Here is an 18,773-nt window from a genome sequence, read left to right as displayed (position 1 = left end):
TGGTTGGATGGTTTCTGTTCAACAAATCCCCAATTTAACTCAAAGCAATGTGCATGTACATTTTAGAGAAGGGATTGGAGCCTTATTTAAGATTCAGCAGCAGAAAATATACTTGAATAGTGAAATACATATTAAATAAACAGAGAGGTTAGGTATTTAGGTGGTATAACTAGAATTGAGGCTGCTTAATCATATAACTCTTACGATCATGAAGTTGGATAAATGCGAGTCCCTTAGGATATGTAGCCTCTTGAGTATTTCATTAAATGCATTCATATTAAAATTAAAGGTTAAATAGAAATGAGGAACCTCAATTTTTTGTCGCTGAAATTTGATATTTTTAGAAGTTTCAATTATGGAGAAAAAATAGTTGTATATATTTTTAAGGTGCATATGATATGTTTATTTGAGTACACAATGTGTAATAATCACATCAGGGTCATTGGGATATCCATCATCTCAAGCATTTGTCATTTCTTTATGTTACGAACATTTCAGTTCCACTCCTTTAGTTATCATGAAATATATAATAAATTATTATGAGCTGTAGACACTCTATTGTGATACCAAACACTAGATTGTTTTCTTTCTAACTGTATTTTTTAACCCCGTTAATCATCCCCTTGTTATTCCCTCTCCTTCAAAATTCGATGTTTTAAAAGCACGTTTTCTCATGTATTTATCTATTTCGGGTTGACGTCTAAAATTTTCTTTCATAACAGTCGTTCTCAGAGAGATAATTCTAAAATCTCTATGGTTTTACAAAATTCTAAAATGTCTATGATTTTCAACTATTAACAAACTGTATTCCAAATGTTGCCATACTTTGTATTAAAAAATATTTTGGAGATCCCAAGATGGCTGAATAAGAGGCAACTCTGGAAAGCAGCTCCCAGCAAGAAAGACGCAGAAACCAAGTGGTCTCCACAATTCCAAATGAGGTACCAGGTTCATTTTGTGGGTCTGGTTGGACAGTGGGTATAAACCAAATAGGACAAGTTGAGGCAAGGCAGGGTACTGCCCTACCCAGGAGGTGTGTGCAACCGACAGGAGGCCTGGGAGATCTCCCCCTCTGGGACTTCAGTTCAGATATAGCGCTCCACCCAAGCCCTCAACAACCCACAGAACAGGAGATCTTCCCCGGACTGAAAAGCCTCAGCAAGCTGCCTGAACAGGGCAGAACAGCAACTTTGGCCAGCGCTGGGGCATAGATCTAGGTGGAAGCACTGGCTGACATGAAAGCCAGAAAGCCAGCTGGATGGATCTACCCCCACCACAGAGAGAAGGGGAACTGAAAACAGGGAAACAGCCCATATAGCAGGACAGGTCCCCCTACCCTTTGACAAAGCCCAGCAGACTGAAAAAAAACTCTCATGCCAGAGTTTCCTCACTAGAGAGTGACCAGGAACAATCCAGCTGAGTGGGGAGGGGCAGCCACCATTGCAGAAGCCGGCCTAACTTTCCTGAGTAAATAAGAGATGCAGCAGCTCCACTGAACCCATGGCAGCCTAGTAGCACCTCTACAGGCAGGCAAAGGAAAGGCCGCCTCCCCAAGCAGCTCCCTGAGATCAAAAACCAGTGCAAGAAGAATGAAACCATCAAAAACCAGAATGCCTTGTCCCCACCAGGAGATCACAGCTCCTCACCAGCAAGGGAACAAAGCTGGATGGAGAATGAATTTGACAAATTGACAGAAGCAGGCTTCAGAAGGTGGGTAATAACAAACTTCTCTGAGTTAAAGGAACATGTTCTAACCCAATGCAAAGAAACTAAAACCTTGAAAAAAGGTTAGATGAAATGCTAACTAGAATAACCAGCTTAGAGAAGAACATAAATGACTTTACAGAGCTGAAAAACACAGCACAAGAACTTAGTGAAGCATACACAAGTTTCAATAGCCGAATAGATCAAGCAGAAGAAAGGATATCAGAGATTGAAGATCAACTCAATGAAACAAAGTGAGAAGGCAAGAAAAGAGAACAAAGAGTGAAAAGAAATGAACAAAGCCTTCAAGAAATGCAGGATTATGTGAAAAGACCTAATCTACACCTGATCGGTGTACCGGAAGATGATGGGGAGAATGAATCCAAGCTGGAAAATACTCTTCAGGATATTATCCAGGAGAACTTCCCCAACCTTGCAAGGCAGGCCAACATTCAAATACAGGAGATACAGAGAACATGACAACGATACTCCTTTAGAAGAGCAACCCCAAGGCACATAATCGTCAGATTCACCAGGGTTGAAATGAAGGGAAAAATACTAAGTGCAGCCAGAGAAAAAGGTCAGGTCATCCAAAAAGGGAAGCACATCAGACTCGCAGCGGATCTCTTGACAGAAACGCTACAAGCCAGAAGAGAGTGGGGGCTGATATTCAACATGCTTAAAGAAAAGAACTTTCAACCCAGAAATTCACATTCTGCCAAACTAAGCTTCATAAGTGATGGAAAAATAAAATCCTTTATGGACAAGCAATTGCTGAGAGATATTGTCACTACCAGACCGGCCCTACAAGACCAGTCCTGAAGCAAGCACTAAACACAGAAAGGAAAAACCAGTAACAGCCACTGCAAAAAATAATCAAATGGTAAAGACCAATGACGAATGAAGGAATTATGCCAACCAAAGGACAAAACAACCAACCAGTAATAAAATGGCAGGATCAAATTCACACATAACAATATTAACATTAAATGTAAATGAACTAAATACCCCAATCAAAAGACACAGACTGACAAATTGGATAAAAAGCCAAGAACCATCAGTGTGCTGTATTCAGGAGACCTGTCTCACATGCAAAGACACACATAGACTCAAAATAAAGGGGCAAAAGAAGATTTACCAAGCAAATGGAGGGCAGAAAAAAGCGGGAGTGGCAATCCTAGTCTCTGATAAAATAGACTTTAAACCAACAAAGATCAAAAGAGACAAAGAAGGGCATTACATAATGGTAAAAGGATCAATACAACAAGAAGAACTAACTGAAATATATATGCACCTAGTATAGGAGCACCCAGATATAGAAAGCAAGTCCTTAACAACCTACAAAGAGACTTAGTCTCCCACCCAATAATACTGGGAGACTTTAACACTCTACTCTTGATATCGGACAGATCAATGAGACAGAAAATCAACAAGGAAATCCAGGACTTGAACACAGATCTGGACCAAGCGAACTTAATAAACATTTACAGAATTCTCAACCCCAAATCCACATAATATACATTCTTCTCAGCACCACATTGCACTTACTCTAAAATTGACCATATAATTGGAAGTAAATCACTCCTCAGCAAATGCAAAAGAATGGAAATCATAATAGTCTCTCAGACCACAGTGCAATGAAATTAGAACTCAGGATTAAGAATCAAACTCAAAACCGTACAACTTCATCGAAAATGAACAAGTGGCTCCTGATTGTCGACTGAATAAACAATGAAACGAAGGCAGAAATATAGATGTTCTTCGAAACCAATGAGAATGAAGACAAAACATACCAGAGTCTCTGGGACACATTTAAGGCAGTGTCTAGAGGGAAATTCATAGCAATAAATGCCCACATGAGGAGCAAGGAAAGGTGTAAAATCGACACCCTATCATCAAAATTGAAAGAGTTAGAGGAGAAAGATAAAAAAAACTCAAAAGCTAGCAGAAGACAAGAAATAACTAAGATCAGAGCAGAACTGAAGGAGATAGAGACACAAAAATCCCTTCAAAAAATCAACAAATCCAGGAGCTGCTGTTTTGAAAAGATCAACAAAATAGATAGACGACTAACCAGATTAATAACAAAGAAAAGAGAGAATAATCAAATTGATGCAATAAAAAACGATAAAGGAGATATCACCACTGATTCCACAGAAATACAAACTACCATCAGAGATTACTACAAACAACTCTACACACGAACCAGTAAATCTTGAAGAAATGGATAAGTTCATAGACACTTGCACTCTCCGAAGACTAAACCAGGAAGCAGTTGAAACCCTGGATGGACCAATAATGGGCTGAAGTTGAGGCAGTAATTAATAGCCTACCAACTAAAAAAAAGCCCAGGTCGAGGCAGGTTTACAGCCGAATTCTACCAGATGTACAGAGAGGAGCTGGTACCATTCCTTCTGAAACTATTCCAAACAATACAGAAAGAGGGAATCCTCCCCAACTTGTTTTATAAGACCAACATCATCCTAATAACAAAACCGGGCAGAGACATAACTAAAAGAGAAAACTTGAGGCCAGTATCCATGATGAACATCGACACAAAATTCTTCAATAAAAACAAACAGAATGCAATAGCAAGTCAAAAAGCTTATTCATCATGATCAAGTAGACTTCATCCCAGGGATGCAAGGCTGTTTTAACATACACAAGCCTATAAACATAATCCATCACATAAACAGAACTAAAGACAAAAACCACATGATTATCTCAATAGATGCAGAGAAGGCCTTCAGCAAAATTCAACAGCCCTTTATGCTAAAACCCTCAATAAACTAGGTATCAATGGAACATATCACAAAATAATAAAAGCTATTTATGACAAATCCACAGCCAATGTCATACTGAACGGGCAAAAACTGGAAGCATTCCCTTTGAAATCTGGCACTAGACAAGGATGCCCTCTCTCACCACTCCTATTCAATATAGTATTGGAATTTCTTGCCAGAGCAATTAGGCAAGAAAGAACTATAAAGCATATTCAATTAGGAAAAGAGGAAGCCAAATTGTCTCTATTTGCAGATGATATGATTGTATATTTAGAAGACCTATCATCTCAGCCCCAAATCTCGTGAAACTGATAATCAACTTCAGCAAAGTCTCAGGATACAAAATCAATGTGCAGAAATCACAAGCATTTCTATACACCAATAACAGACTAACAGAGAGCCAAATCAAAAGTGAGATCCCATTCACAATTGCTGCAAAGAGAATAAAATACCTAGGAATACAACTAACAAAGGAGGTAAAGGACATCTTCAAGGAGAACTACAAACCACTGCTCAATGAAACAAGAGAGGACACAAACAGATGGGAAAACATTCCGTGCTCATGGTTGGGAAGAATCAACATTATGAAAATGGCCATATTGCCCAAAGTAAGTTATAGATTCAATGCTGTCCCCATCAAGCTTCCAATGACCTTCTTCACAGAACTGGAAATAACCACCTTAAACTTCATATGGACCCAAAAGAGGGCCCTTGTAGCCAAAACAATCCTAAACAAAAAGAACAAAGCTGGAGGCATCATGCTATCTGACTTCAAACTATACTACAAGGCCACAGTAATCAAAACAGCATGGTTCTGGTACCAAAACAGAGACATAGACCAATGGAACAGAACAGAGGCCTCAGAAGCAACACCACACATCTACAATCATCTGATCTTTGACAAACCTGAAACAAACAAGCAATGAGGAAAGGATTCCCTGTTTAATAAATGGTGTTGGGAAAACTGGCTAGCAATGGGCAGAAAGCAGAAACTGGACCCTTTCCTGACACCTTGCACTAAAATTAACTCCAGATGGACTAAAGATCTGAACATAAGACCTAACACCATAAAAACCCTAGAAGAAAACCTAGGCAAACCATTCAGGACATAGGCATAGGCAAGGACTTCATGACTAAAACACCAAAAGCAATGGTAACAAAAGCCAAAATAGACAAATCGGATCTAATTAAACTCCAGAGCTTCTGTACAGCAAAGGAAACAATCATTAGAGTGAACCAGCAACCAACAGAATGGGAAAATATTTTTGCAATCTACCCATCTGACAAAGGGCTGATATCCAGAATCTACAGAGAACTAAAACAGATTTACAAGAAAAAAACAAGCACATCGAAAAGCTTATCCACCATGATCAAGTAGGCTTCATCCCGGGGATGCAAGGCTGGTTCAACATACGCAAGTCTATAAACGTAATTCACCACATAAACAGAACCAAAGACAAAAACAATGTGATTATCTCAATTGATGCAGAGAAGGCCTTTGACAAAATTCAACAGCCCTTTATGCTAAAAACCCTCAATAAACTAGGTATTGACGGAATGTATCTCAAAATAATCAAAGCTATTTACCACAAACCCACAGCCAATATCATACTGAATGGGCAAAAAACTGGAAGCATTCCCTTTGAAATCTGGCACTAGACAAGGATGCCCTCTCTCACCACTCATATTCAATATAGTATTGGAAGTTCTAGCCAGAGCAATCAGGCAAGCAAAAGAAATAAAGGGTATTCAAATAGGAAAGGAGGAAGCCAAATTGTCTCTATTTGCAGACGACATGATTGTACATCTAGAAGACCCCATAGTTTCAGCCCAAAATCTCCTGAAACTGATACGCAACTTCAGCAAAGTCTCAGGATACAAAATCAATGTGAAAAATCACAAGCATTCCTATACACCAATAACAGACTTAAAGAGAGTCACATCAAGAACGAACTGCCATTCACAATTGCTACAAAGAGAATAAAATACCTGGGAATACAACTAACAAAGGATGTAAAGGACCTCTTCAAGGAGAACTACAAATCACTGCTCAACAAAATAAGAGAGGACACAAACAGATGGAGAAACATTCCATGTTCATGGTTAGGAAGAATCAATATCGTGAAAATGGCCATACTGCCCAAAGTAATTTACAGATTCAATGCTATCCCTATCAAGCTACCAATGACCTTCTTCACAGAACTCGAAAAAAACAACATAAACTTCATATGGAATCAAAAGAGAGCCTGCATAGCCAAGTCAATTCTAAGCAAAAAACAAATCGGGAGGCATCACACTACTGGACTTCAATCTATAACTACAAGGCTACAGTAATCAAAACAGCATGGTACTGGTACCAAAACAGAGATGTAGACCAATGGAACAGAACAGAGGCCTCGAAGGCAACACCACACACCTACAAACATCCGATCTTTGACAAACCTGACAAAAACAAGCAATGGGGAAAGGAGTCCCTGTTTAATAAATGGTGTTGGGAAAACTGACTAGCCATGTACAGAAAGCAGAAACTGGACCCCTTCCTGACACCTTACACTAAAATTAACTCCAGATGGACTAAAGATCTGAACATAAGACCTAACACCATAAAAACCCCAGAAGAAAATCTAGGCAAAACCATTCAGGACATAGGTGTAGGCAAGGACTTCATGACCAAAACACCAAAAGCATTGGCAACAAAAGCCAAAATAGACAAATGGGACCTAATCAAACTCCACAGCTTCTGCACAGCAAAAGAAACAGTCATTAAAGTGAATCGGCAACCAACAGAATGGGAAAATATTTTTGCAGCTTACCCATCTGACAAAGGGCTGATATCCAGAATTTACAAAGAACTAAAACAGATTTATAAGAAAAAAACAAGCCCATTCAAAAGTGGGCAAAGGACATGAACAGACACTTTACAAAAGAAGACATACGTGAGGCCAAGAAACATGAAAAAATGCTCATCATCACTGGTCATTAGAGAAATGATAATCAAAAACTACATTGAGATATCACCTCACACCTATTAGAATGGCGATCCTTAAAAAATCTGGAGACAACAGATGCTGGAGAGGATGTGGAGAAATAGGAACGCTTTTACACTGTTGGTGGGAGTGTAAGTTAGTTCAACCATTGTGGAAGACAGTGTGGCGATTCCTCAAGGACCTAGAAATAGAAATTCCATTTGACCCAGCAATCCCATTACTGGGTATATATCCAAAGGATTATAAATCATTCTAATAAGGACACATGCACATGAATGTTAATTGCAGCACTGTTTACATTAGCAAAGACCTGGAACCAACCCAAATGCCCATCGACTGGACAGGGAAAATGTGGCACATATACACCATGGAATACTATGCAGCCATCAAAAATGATGAGTTTGTGTCCTTTGTAGGGACATGGATGAACCTGGAAACCATCATTCTCAGCAAACTGACACAAGAACAGAAAATAAAACACTGCATGTTCTCACTCATAGATGGGTGTTGAACAATGAGAACACATTGACACAGGGAGGGGAACATCACACACTGGGGTCTGTAGGGGGGAAATAAGGGAGGGACAGTGGGGAGTGGAGACCTGGGGAGAGATAGCATGGGGAGAAAGGCCAGATATAGGTGATGGGGAGGAAGGCAGCACATCACACTGCCATGTGTGTACCTATGCAACAATCTTGCATGTTTTGTGTTCTTCACATGTACCCCAAAACCTAAAATGCAATAAAAAAAATGAGAAAGAAACCAAACAAACAAACAAACAAGCCTATTCAAAAGTAGGCAAATGATATGAACAGACACTTTTCAAAAGAAGACATCTATGAGGCCAACAAACATGAAAAAATGCTCATGATCACTGGTCATTAGAGAAATGCAAATCAAAACCACATTGAGATACCATCTTAGACCAGTTAGAATGGCAATCATTAATGTATCTGGAGACAACAGATGCTGGAGAGGATGTGGAGAAATAGGAACACTTTTACGTTGTTTGGAGTGCAAATTAGTGCAACCATTGTGGAAGACAGTGTGACGATTTCTCGAGGACCTAGAAATAGAAATACCATTTGACGCCGCAATGCTATTACTGGGTATATACCCAAATAATTATAAATTGTTCTGTTGTAAAGACACATGCACACATAGGTTCATTGCAGCACAGTTTACAATGGCAAAGAATTGGAACCAACCCAAATATTCATCAACAATAGAATGGTAAAGAAAATGTGGCACATGCACCCCATGGAATACTACGCAGCCATAAAAAATAATGGGTTTGTGTCCTTCATTGGGACATAGATAATTCTGGAAACCATCTTTCTCAGCAAATTGACACAAGAATAGAAAATCAACCACTGCATGGTATCACTCATAGTCGGGTGTTGAACAAATAGAACATGTGGACACAGAGGGGAGCATCACACACTGCGGTCAGTTGATGGGGACCAGGGGAGGGACAGCACAGGGTGGGGAGGGATAATGTGGGGAGAAATACCAGATGTAGGTGATAGGGGGAGGAAGGCAGCAAAACACCTTGCCATATATGTACCTATGCAACAATCCTGCACGATCTGCACATGCACCCCAGAATCTAAAGTACAATTGGAAGCTGAGGTTAGAGAATCTCTTGAACCCAGGAGGCAGATTTTGCAGCAATCCAAGATCACGCCATTGCACTCCTGTGTGGGTGGCAGAGTGAGACTATCTCAAAAAAAAAAAAAACTTCTATAATATAAGCCTTGATAAAGCCATAATAATACTTGGATTGTATTATAACACTTGAGTACTGTTGAAAGACTAATCTCTGAACACTAATTTAGAAGTAGAAAATCTTCCTGTTACACATTTTATTATTAGTTTTTAGCCATGGTATGCCATTAATGTTATGTATCAGGGAGTAGTCAACATTTATTTTGTATTATCTTAACATTGTTAGATTTTTTTAAGGGAGATGTGTGTCCTACTTTTTAAAATGAGAATGAGACTAAGTTAATGTGTTTTTGTTTTATAGTATGTAATTTTTTTAAAGACTGGTTTGTTGAGTTATAATTTATGTACCATACAATTCATTCATTTGAAGTGTCAAGTCAATGTTTTTTAGTAAGTTCATGGATTATTTAGTATCACCACTACCTAGTTTTAGAATATTTCCATCTGACAAAAAGAAGCCTTGTACTCATTTTCACTCTCCATTACTCCTCAAGTGTTCCCCTAACTCTATATAACCATTGATCTACTCTCTGTTTCTATAGATTTGCCTATTCTGGACGTTTCTTACACTTAGAATTATACAATATAAGGTCTTTTGTTACTGACTTCTTTCACTTGATAAAATGTTTTTAAGATTCATCAATGCCGTAATATGTATCGCATTCCTTTTTAAGGCTGAATAATATTCCATTGTAATGGATATATCAAATTTTGTTTTTTCATTTGTTAGCTAGTTAAAAAACGTTTAGATTATTGGTACTTTTTGACCATTATAAGTAATGCTCCTATGAACATATGTATACAAATTTTGGTGTGGACATATGTTTTTAATTTATCTTGGGTATATACTTAGGAGTAGAATGGCTGGGTTATTTTGGTAACTATTTGTAAATTTCTACAAGCTGCAAACCACTTTCCAAAGCAACTGTAGCGTTTCATATTTCCACCAGCAATCTATGAGCGTTCCCATTTCTCTATAGCCTCACCAGTACTTGTAATTATCTATCTTGTTTTTATAGCCATCCTAGTGGATATATAGTGGCATGTCATTGTGGTTTTGGTTTACATTTGTCTAATAGCTAATGATATTGAGCATCTTCTTTGTACATCTTCTTTAGTGAAATTTCTATCAGATTTTTGGCTCATTTTTTCATTAGTTATTTGACTTTTTATTATAGAGCGGTTCTTTATATATCCTGAATATAAGTCAGTCCCTTGTCAAGTATATCATTTGCAAATATTTTCTCCCTTTCTGTAGGTTGCTGTTTCACTTTCTTGATAGTGTCCTTTGAAGCTCAAATGTTTTTAATTTTAATGTCCAATTTACCTATTTATTTCTTTTGTTGCCTGACATATCTATTGGTTTTGTGTTTGACAACCCATTGCCAAACCCAAGGTCATGAATATTTACATTTTCTTCTAAGACTTTTATATTTTAGTTTCTACATGTAGGTATATGTGATCCACTTTGAATTCTTATTTATATATGAGATAAGGGTCCAGTTTAACTTTTTTGCATGTGGATATTTTGTTATCCCAGAATAATTTGTTGAAAACTATATTACGTTCTAACAATAATTCTCTGACATCAGCTGGTTGTCCTATAGTGCAATTCAGTCTGACGCTAACTATTCATAGTTAACATCACATACCACAAATTCAAGGACAAGGTCCCCAAAAAGACTGTCCTTACTTAAAAGGCCAGCTGCAAGTGGGGTCCCTAAGCTACCTTTATTTCTGCTTGACAGAATTGGCTACAAAATTGGGAGTTGCCAAGAACCTCTTTAAGGTTTGATAGTTCACTAGAACAACATACCTGTCACACTAAAGTGCTTTACTTATAATTGCCATTTTATTATAAAGGATTTAAATGAACAGCTGGATAAAGAGGTATACAGGATATGTCTGGAATAATCTGGAGCACAAGTTTGTGTCTTCACGGAGTTGGTTGAACCACCCTCCTGGTACTTCAATATGTTCACTATCCTGGAAGCAGTTTAAGCCTTATGTTCATAGTTTGTTTTTTGTTTCTAAGATGGAGTCTTGCTCTGTCGCCCAAGCAGAGTGCAGTAACGTGATCTCAGCTCACTGCAGCCTCCGCTACCCAGGTTAAAGAGATTCTCCTGCCTCAGCCTCCTGAGTAACTGGGATTATAGGTGTGCACCACCATGCCCAACTCAGTTTTGTATGTTTGATAGCAATGGGGTTTCGCCATGTTGGCCAGACTGGTCTTGAACTCCTGACCTCAAATCATCTTCCCCCTACCTTTGCCTCCCAAAGTCTTGGGATTATAGGCATGAGCCACTGTACCTAGCCTCATATTCATTATTTTAATTCGAGGTATTTATTACATAGGCATGTCATTGGCCATGCAACTGAACTAAATCTTCAGATCTTCTTTCCCCAGAGATAGGGGACTGGAAATGCCGTCACTCTAATTACATGGGATTTTTTTATTCTTCTGACAGCCTCCCCCATTGTATAGGCTGTCTGTGGCAACAACCCTGTGACACCTCATTAGCTTAACAAAGGCGCATCTATCACACAGGTAATTTCAAGATTTTTTTTTTTTTTTGAGACGGAGTCTCACACTGTCACCCAGACTGTAGTGCAGTGGTGCGATCTCGGCTCACTGCAGTCTCTGCCTCCTGGGTTCAAGCAATTTTCCTGCCTCACACTCCTGAGTAGCTGGGGCTACAGATGTACACCACCACACCCAGCTAATTTTTTTGTATTTTTAGTAGAGATGAGGTTTCACCATGTTGATCAGGATGGTCTCAATTTCCTGACCTCATGATCTACCCTCCTTAGCCACCCAAAGTGCTGGGATTATGGAAGTGGGCCACCATGCCTGGCCTCAAGAATGTTTTTAACTCTGTGCAGGAACCAGGGACAAAGACCAGATTTTTAAAAATTTATTAATACTTACAACACACCTATTCTTTGGGCAACCTTGTCAAAAATCAACTAGCTACAAATGTATGGGCTTATTCTGTGCCATTAGATCTATATATGTATCCTTATACAGGTATCACACAGTCTTGATTACTGTAGCTTTGTCATAAATTTTGAAGCTGGGAAGGGTGCATCCCCTTTTACTTTTTTGTTTTTCAGGATCGATATAGCTATTTCGGATTTTTGTATTTCCATATGAATTTTAGGATCAGTTTGACAGTTTATGTAAAAAAGCCAACTGGGATTTTGATAAGAGTTATGTTCAAGAATATTAAGTTTTCTCATCCATGAATGTAGGTTGTCTTTTCATTTTTTAGATATTCTTTAATTTTTTTCAATGATGGTTTTAGTTTGTGATTCAGAAGCCTTCCAACTTCTAATGTTAAATTCATACCTAAGGATTTTATTCTTTTGACGTTATTATAAATGGAATTGTTTCCTTGATATCATTTGCAGAATGTTCATTGCTAGTATGCAGAAATAAAATTGATTTTTATATGTTGATCAACTATCCTGCAATCTTACTGAACTTGTTCTTTAGCTCTTATAGTTTTTTAGTTACTTCCTTAAGATTTTCTAAATAGAAATGATGTTATCTACAAATAGAGATAATCATACTTCTTCCTTTCAGTCTAGATGCCTTTTCTTTCTTTTCTTAGTGAACCTGTCTGTAATATCTAATAAAATGTTGAATAAAAATGATATGAGAAAATATTCTTGTTCCTTATTTTAAGAAGAAAACAGTTACTATTTCACCATTAAGTATTATAGTTGTAGATTTTTCATAGATGGTCTTTACTGGGTTGAGGAAGTTTCCTTCTATTTCTAGTTTGTTTAATATTTTTATGGTGTTAAAATGGGGTGTTGGATTTTGTCAGATGCTTTTCAGCATCTATAGAGATGTATGATTTTCCTCTTTATTAACATGGCATTTTATGTTGTTTGATATTTATATGATAAATCAACTTTGCATTCCTGGGATAAATTCTATTTGGTTATAGAGTGTAATTCTTTTTGATATTTTGTGTACTCTAAAAGAATCTAGATATTCCAAAATTATTTAGGCTTTTTAAAATGAAAAAGAATATAAATTAATAAATAAAAGTTGTACAAGTCACCCGGTCTTAGATTACCTCTAAGTCTGCAGCTCTGGTATAACAGACCAGTATTTCAGAAGTGAAATTCTATTTTCCTAAAAGTACAATTTGAAGTATTATCATTAACATACTGACTTGCATAATTTTTGATAATATAGACCATCCTAGTACAAAATATTGATAAGTTTTATATAATTTTAATAAGATTGTTGCAAGATCCCATATGAAATTAATAAATGTTTAAACATCTTGAAGTCATATAATTTAGTTATTTTGGTGGCCAAACCTTAAAAAGTAGGGAATAGCTGTGAACTTCTCTATATAAAAATTACTGGACATTCACAAATAAATAATCATAACAAAATAGCTGTGTGTATTGAAAAATTCTTGGATTCTTGGTTCATGACAAGCTTATGAAGCCATGTTATAGATTGGGAAATTAAGCCTGAAAGAGGTTATATAAATTTTCAAAGACATAGGGCTTTTCTGTCATGGAAATCAATACTTAAATTCTGCTTTTATGACCCTGCAGTCTGGCTCTGATAAAGTGACCACTTATAGAGTGTTTCTGTTCTTATTTTGTTCTTTCTGTTGTTGGTGTTTTTGCCTAGAAATTATTCAATGGGTTTGTAAAATATTTATTCTTATATAACTTAGTGTCCTAGTATGATATAGCACTGTGCTTGCTAAGTCTTATGTATTCCATAAATTCTATTCCACAAATTTGTACACATGTGTACTCCAAATTTCAGTGCCTATTAGAATGTTTTGCATAAAGTATTGTAGCTCTAAGTAATGTTGCATTATATATATATTTTAAACTGCCTATCAGGGCCCATGTAAATGGTTGCAATTGTCTCAGTAAAACTAGGCTTAGGATCACTTTAGGCTACATACACACACTTGTGTTAATGAGTCCATGCATCACACATGCATGCTCGTGTGACTGAATTAATCATATGATGACTTTTAAATAGTTTCATTGATATGGCTCCAAAATAATTAGTTCATATTTTTACATTTCAGTTGTGGCTATATCTTGAAATGTCATTAATAAAAATTTTTAGTTGTTCATTGATTTTTCATTCATCAGCTACTAACTGGCAGTTTTATGAGTCTGATGTTTTATGGCTATGAATCTTGATCTGGAAAAAAATTACAATTAAATTACTTAATATTTTTTCCAACATTTCGCAATAAAATCTTATTTAACTATCTTTATGATTTTTGATCTGAGTATTTTAGAATTACTTTGATTTCTCACTTAACATTTTCTTTGTTTTAATTTCGTCTTCATTTTTTTTTTCTTTTTTTTTTTTTTTAGCATTTCAAGAAATAGATAATATCAAGGACACCAGGAGTGGGAGAGATTTTCCTGGGAGACCCAACAGGTCAGGACATTTGCATTATCATTTGCTGCTGGTTCATTTGCCATCGGTTTTACAATTCTCAAATCTCTTGCCACTTGCTTATTTCTTGTATATGCTTACTTGAGTTCTTCTTGGTTTCCAAATCATGAATAACACTCTTAATGTAAGAAGCCGAGCATTTGGGTATCTTCCTTTTATAGGTTGAAAATGAAAAAAAATTAAGGAAACTTTCAAGAATAGAAAAAAATTATTACCTAAGTTACATGGATACCCTAATTTATATTTTTTCTTTGTATCGTATAACTGTTTTGAAATGAAACTTCTTTATGACTTTCCTCAGAATCAAATTCTTAAAACATATAGAATGTTAAGAAACATGTAATTCTAGTGGGGATGCATTCAAGTCATGAAAATGGAGTTTCTTCTCTTCTCTGCCATATACTCTGTGCTGGGATCCACGTCTAAAAGCTTTTGACACTCTTCAGAGTCAGTCTGTTTGCCAACACTAATGGTAACTACAGAATGTTGACTACCATGTATGAAATGAAAGTTAATTAAATCAGACAATTTCTATGTAAATCAAAAGATCTCAATAGTCAATATAGTCAAAGAGTCTACTGGGAGCATTCAGCAGTCATTGTGCAAGGTTGATTTTAGCCACATTCCTCAGTAAGCTGGAGCTGCACTGGCCTTTGAAGTCCCCATTGCCATGAATATGGCTGATGCCTATGTGTTCACCCCTTGGTTCAGTGAAGTCTCTTGGCTTCCATTGGTTTCAGCCATTGTTGAAACATCAGCAGTGTTCACAACTCTCACTATTAATGCTTAGTTATGAATGAAGACTTGGAAATCCCCTCCCTCTTCGTTACCCCTCCCATGTTACCACTTCCACAGCTCCCCTGGAGCGTGTGTGTGTTAGGTCCTCGATATTCAGGTCTTCTGTAGAACAACTACCAGTGAGTTTTTTGGTTTTTATTATGCAGAGAGATAAATGTCTTTGTCCTTCAGTGTGATCAGATCTCTTCAACTAAAATGACTTTCTCAAAAAGGAGCTAAGCTTAAAGTTCTTCTACCTGGATGCTTCAGGGACTTTATTTTTTAGCATGAACATTAAGGATTAGACACATTTTTATTGGCATGTACTTTGAGAAAACACTGCTTACCAGCTTAAAGGAAAGATAAATTTCAACTATATTTTGATGCAATACGTATGCTTAAGTCTCTGCTTTTAGCTAAATTAGGTAAAAATCCTGCAAAAAGATGCATTTAAAATGATATGCCAAAGTAATTGGGTTTGTAAGTGTGTCTGCACTGATTCTTGCAGAGTTAAGAATCACTTCTTAATGATACTTTGATAAAGAGTATTCTGATAATGAACATCCCCAAATTTTTAGTTTGCAAATATTACTGAAATAAACATTAAAATCAAGTAAGTTGAAGCTAAACATGGTAGGTGTTCTTGGCATCCAAGTATTATATAAATATTGACCTTAAATTGAATACACTTGTTCAGTTTGACTGTTGCATGTTTGGAAGCAAAATCGAGAAGGAAGAGACAAACATCTCATAGATCCCTATAGTCTTAAGAGATAGAAAGAAACTTGGTCCAATCAACTTATTTTACGAGCCCAAATTACTGTCCTCTGTCACATGAAACATTAGTTACAGAACTAAATCTATGTTTTTTGGCATGATGCAGGTCTACTGCATTATGCTACCTCGTGGGTGACAGAACACAAAGTATTCTGCCTACTACATTATGCACAGACATAAAAATCCCATCATATTTGCCATTTTGCCAATTTATCATTTCATAAAGAATGCTTTTGGTATTGACATTTCACTTTGGATTATACTAATAATTCAAAGAAATAAAGTGCTTAAAAATTATTTTAGGTAGTGTCATTTCCATGGAGAAGTTTTCTGTTTAGCTAAGTGAAATAAAAAGATGAAGATCCCTTCATTAATTCATTTATTTATTCATACAAGGAAAATTCCTACTCTCCAGAGCTTTCATTCTTATGGAAGAAAACACAAAGTGAAGGTTTTGATATGTATATCAGTGGGCATACTTACTAAGAAGAAAAATAAAGCAGGGATACTAGAGAACACTGCAAGACCACCTCAGATACACTGTTTAGGGAAAGGCTCTTTGATAAGGAGAGAATGGAACAGAGGCCTGAATGGAGTAAGGGAATCATTTCAGAATGTGAGGGAAGAGAGGTACATTCAACAGGAAGAGCCAGTAGGATGAGTGTGCTTGGCGTGTTGAAGGAATGGCAAGGGCAGTGGCAGGAAGACAGTAAGGAACAGACAAGTTAGAGATGGCACTACGGAGGGTGGTGTGGCGTTCATCATTTACAACCTGGCAGACCATGGTAGGACCTTGACTATTATTCTCAGGGAGATGGAGATCATTAAAGGAATTTCAGCAGATGAGGAACATGTTACGGTTCATATATATTAAGGATTACTCTGACTTACACGTTGTGTACAGCATTTTAAACATTTCTGTTTATAGACAGAATCTAAATTATGAGTAAAAATAGACTTACTAATGATTAGGCCAACATTTTCTAATCAGGATATTGACTGATGGTTGTGTTCAAGAAGCTAACATTTGATAATAAAGCTATCCTTTTTCTTTTCCATGTCTTCAATTTGCAGAACTTTTTGAATTTGAATTATGTTTTTTGGCTTTGTGTAATAGTGTTTTATAACAGGGACCTTAATGATAATGATATATAATATTTAAAATTGTGTGCATCCAATTAATTGCTTGGAACAGCTGAATTTCTCATTTGTTTGCCATTTATAATTTCAACATAAACCACATAGCCTTCTAAAAGTCTGGAAGCAAGTCCTGAATTGTATCTCCTATTTGCAGGGGAAGATGTTTGAAAATTATTTAACTCTTTTCTTATAATTGTCCCAATCCATGAGCCTGTTTATGAGCAGAAAACATAGAGCAGTTAAAACAAATCAGTTTAATATGAATTAGCAGACATGAATTCTGGAAGTAGCTCTGAAACTTACTAGCTGAGTGACTTGTCATTTGGACCTCTGTTTGCCTCTTGCATGACCTGTGGGAGAAGTGTGTAGTGTTGTTCTTGCTGTAGCTCCTTAACATTTGTCCAGCCATTGTACACATATTAGGTAATAAGGAGAAAATGGGTGAATAAAGAGTTGCTTGCATTACTAGTAACCATTTATAATACAATTGAGAAAATAAGGGATATGGTTTCACGTAAATAACAGGATAACATCCATATTTATTTTCAGAAAATTATTAGGTTAGAGTAGGTATTATTGATACTTGGAAGGAAGGATTATTTCTAAAAGTATCATTCCTATCATGTGATGAATCAAAGTAAGTATTTGAAAAGAGATTTGGGAGGTAGGGAGTGCCTTTTGCTAGTGATCCTGTTGCAGCAGTTTTCAATTGCCAAATAAGTATTTACCAAAAAGTTTTCAAATTTCTAAACAGTGCATTAGGAACTATTTAAAAACTCAACCTAGGTTATCTAGGCTTAGATTTTCATTATTTGCCTATTAGAATATTCATGTAACAAAATATATAAATACATACCTGTTTATGAATATTTAATATTATTTTCCTAAAAATTCTTATTCTAAATTCTTTCCTTGTTAGTCATAAGAATAAAAATCATTTTTATGATTAAACTGATAAATAAGGAAATTATTCTTTGACATTATTTTTTGGAGAGGGCATGCTGACTTCAACTTCACCCATACACCTAAGATTGTTTTCGAGTCTGGACTGATTCCTGTCACTTTCTGCCGCAGACAGTGGAGGAAATTCTCCAACTCCTGTAAGAGTCATTTCCTCTACCTGTGCCTACCCATTGCCTGTTCTACAAACTTTGATTCTCTTCTCCAGTACCTTCAACTTCTGCATTACTAGAAGCAAAATATTTAAACATGCTCAGGTTTCTCATCTAAAAACAAATTAAAACTTTTTTTGATTTTACTTCTTCCTTTAGCTACCACTCCCTTCATATATAAATTTCCCTAAAGCTTAATCTTAAATTTCAGCAATTTTCTTTTCTTCTTCTCACTCTTCTACACTCCTCCACTTCTATCAAGCCAAATCTTGCTAAGATGGTCGATAGTTGTTATCATGCTAAA

General features: G+C 36.5%; 2 protein-coding genes across 6 annotated transcripts in view; one reads left to right on the top strand and one right to left on the bottom strand.

Moving 5' to 3' along the window:
- The window catches only part of SOX5 (SRY-box transcription factor 5), a 1,022,042-nt gene that overhangs the window by 342,164 nt on the left and 661,105 nt on the right, over positions 1-18,773 (top strand). For all 5 annotated transcript variants that reach the window (XM_064377351.1, XM_012457140.3, XM_064377349.1 and 2 more), the window contains one exon: positions 14,579-14,645. The gene's annotated coding sequence lies outside the window, so the exon portion shown is untranslated. The remainder of the gene's footprint in view (positions 1-14,578; positions 14,646-18,773) is intronic.
- Positions 1-18,773, bottom strand: part of LOC105720529 (mitochondrial import inner membrane translocase subunit Tim17-B-like) — a 118,948-nt gene that overhangs the window by 68,721 nt on the left and 31,454 nt on the right. The window lies entirely within an intron of this gene.

Source organism: Aotus nancymaae, unplaced genomic scaffold (assembly GCF_030222135.1).
Source record: "Aotus nancymaae isolate 86718 unplaced genomic scaffold, 86718_ANA_hifiasm-v0.15.2.pri h1tg000016l, whole genome shotgun sequence".
NCBI lineage: Eukaryota > Metazoa > Chordata > Mammalia > Primates > Aotidae > Aotus > Aotus nancymaae.
The sequence above is the reverse complement of the archived record's forward strand: the minus strand, read 5'-3'. Positions and strand labels throughout refer to the sequence as shown.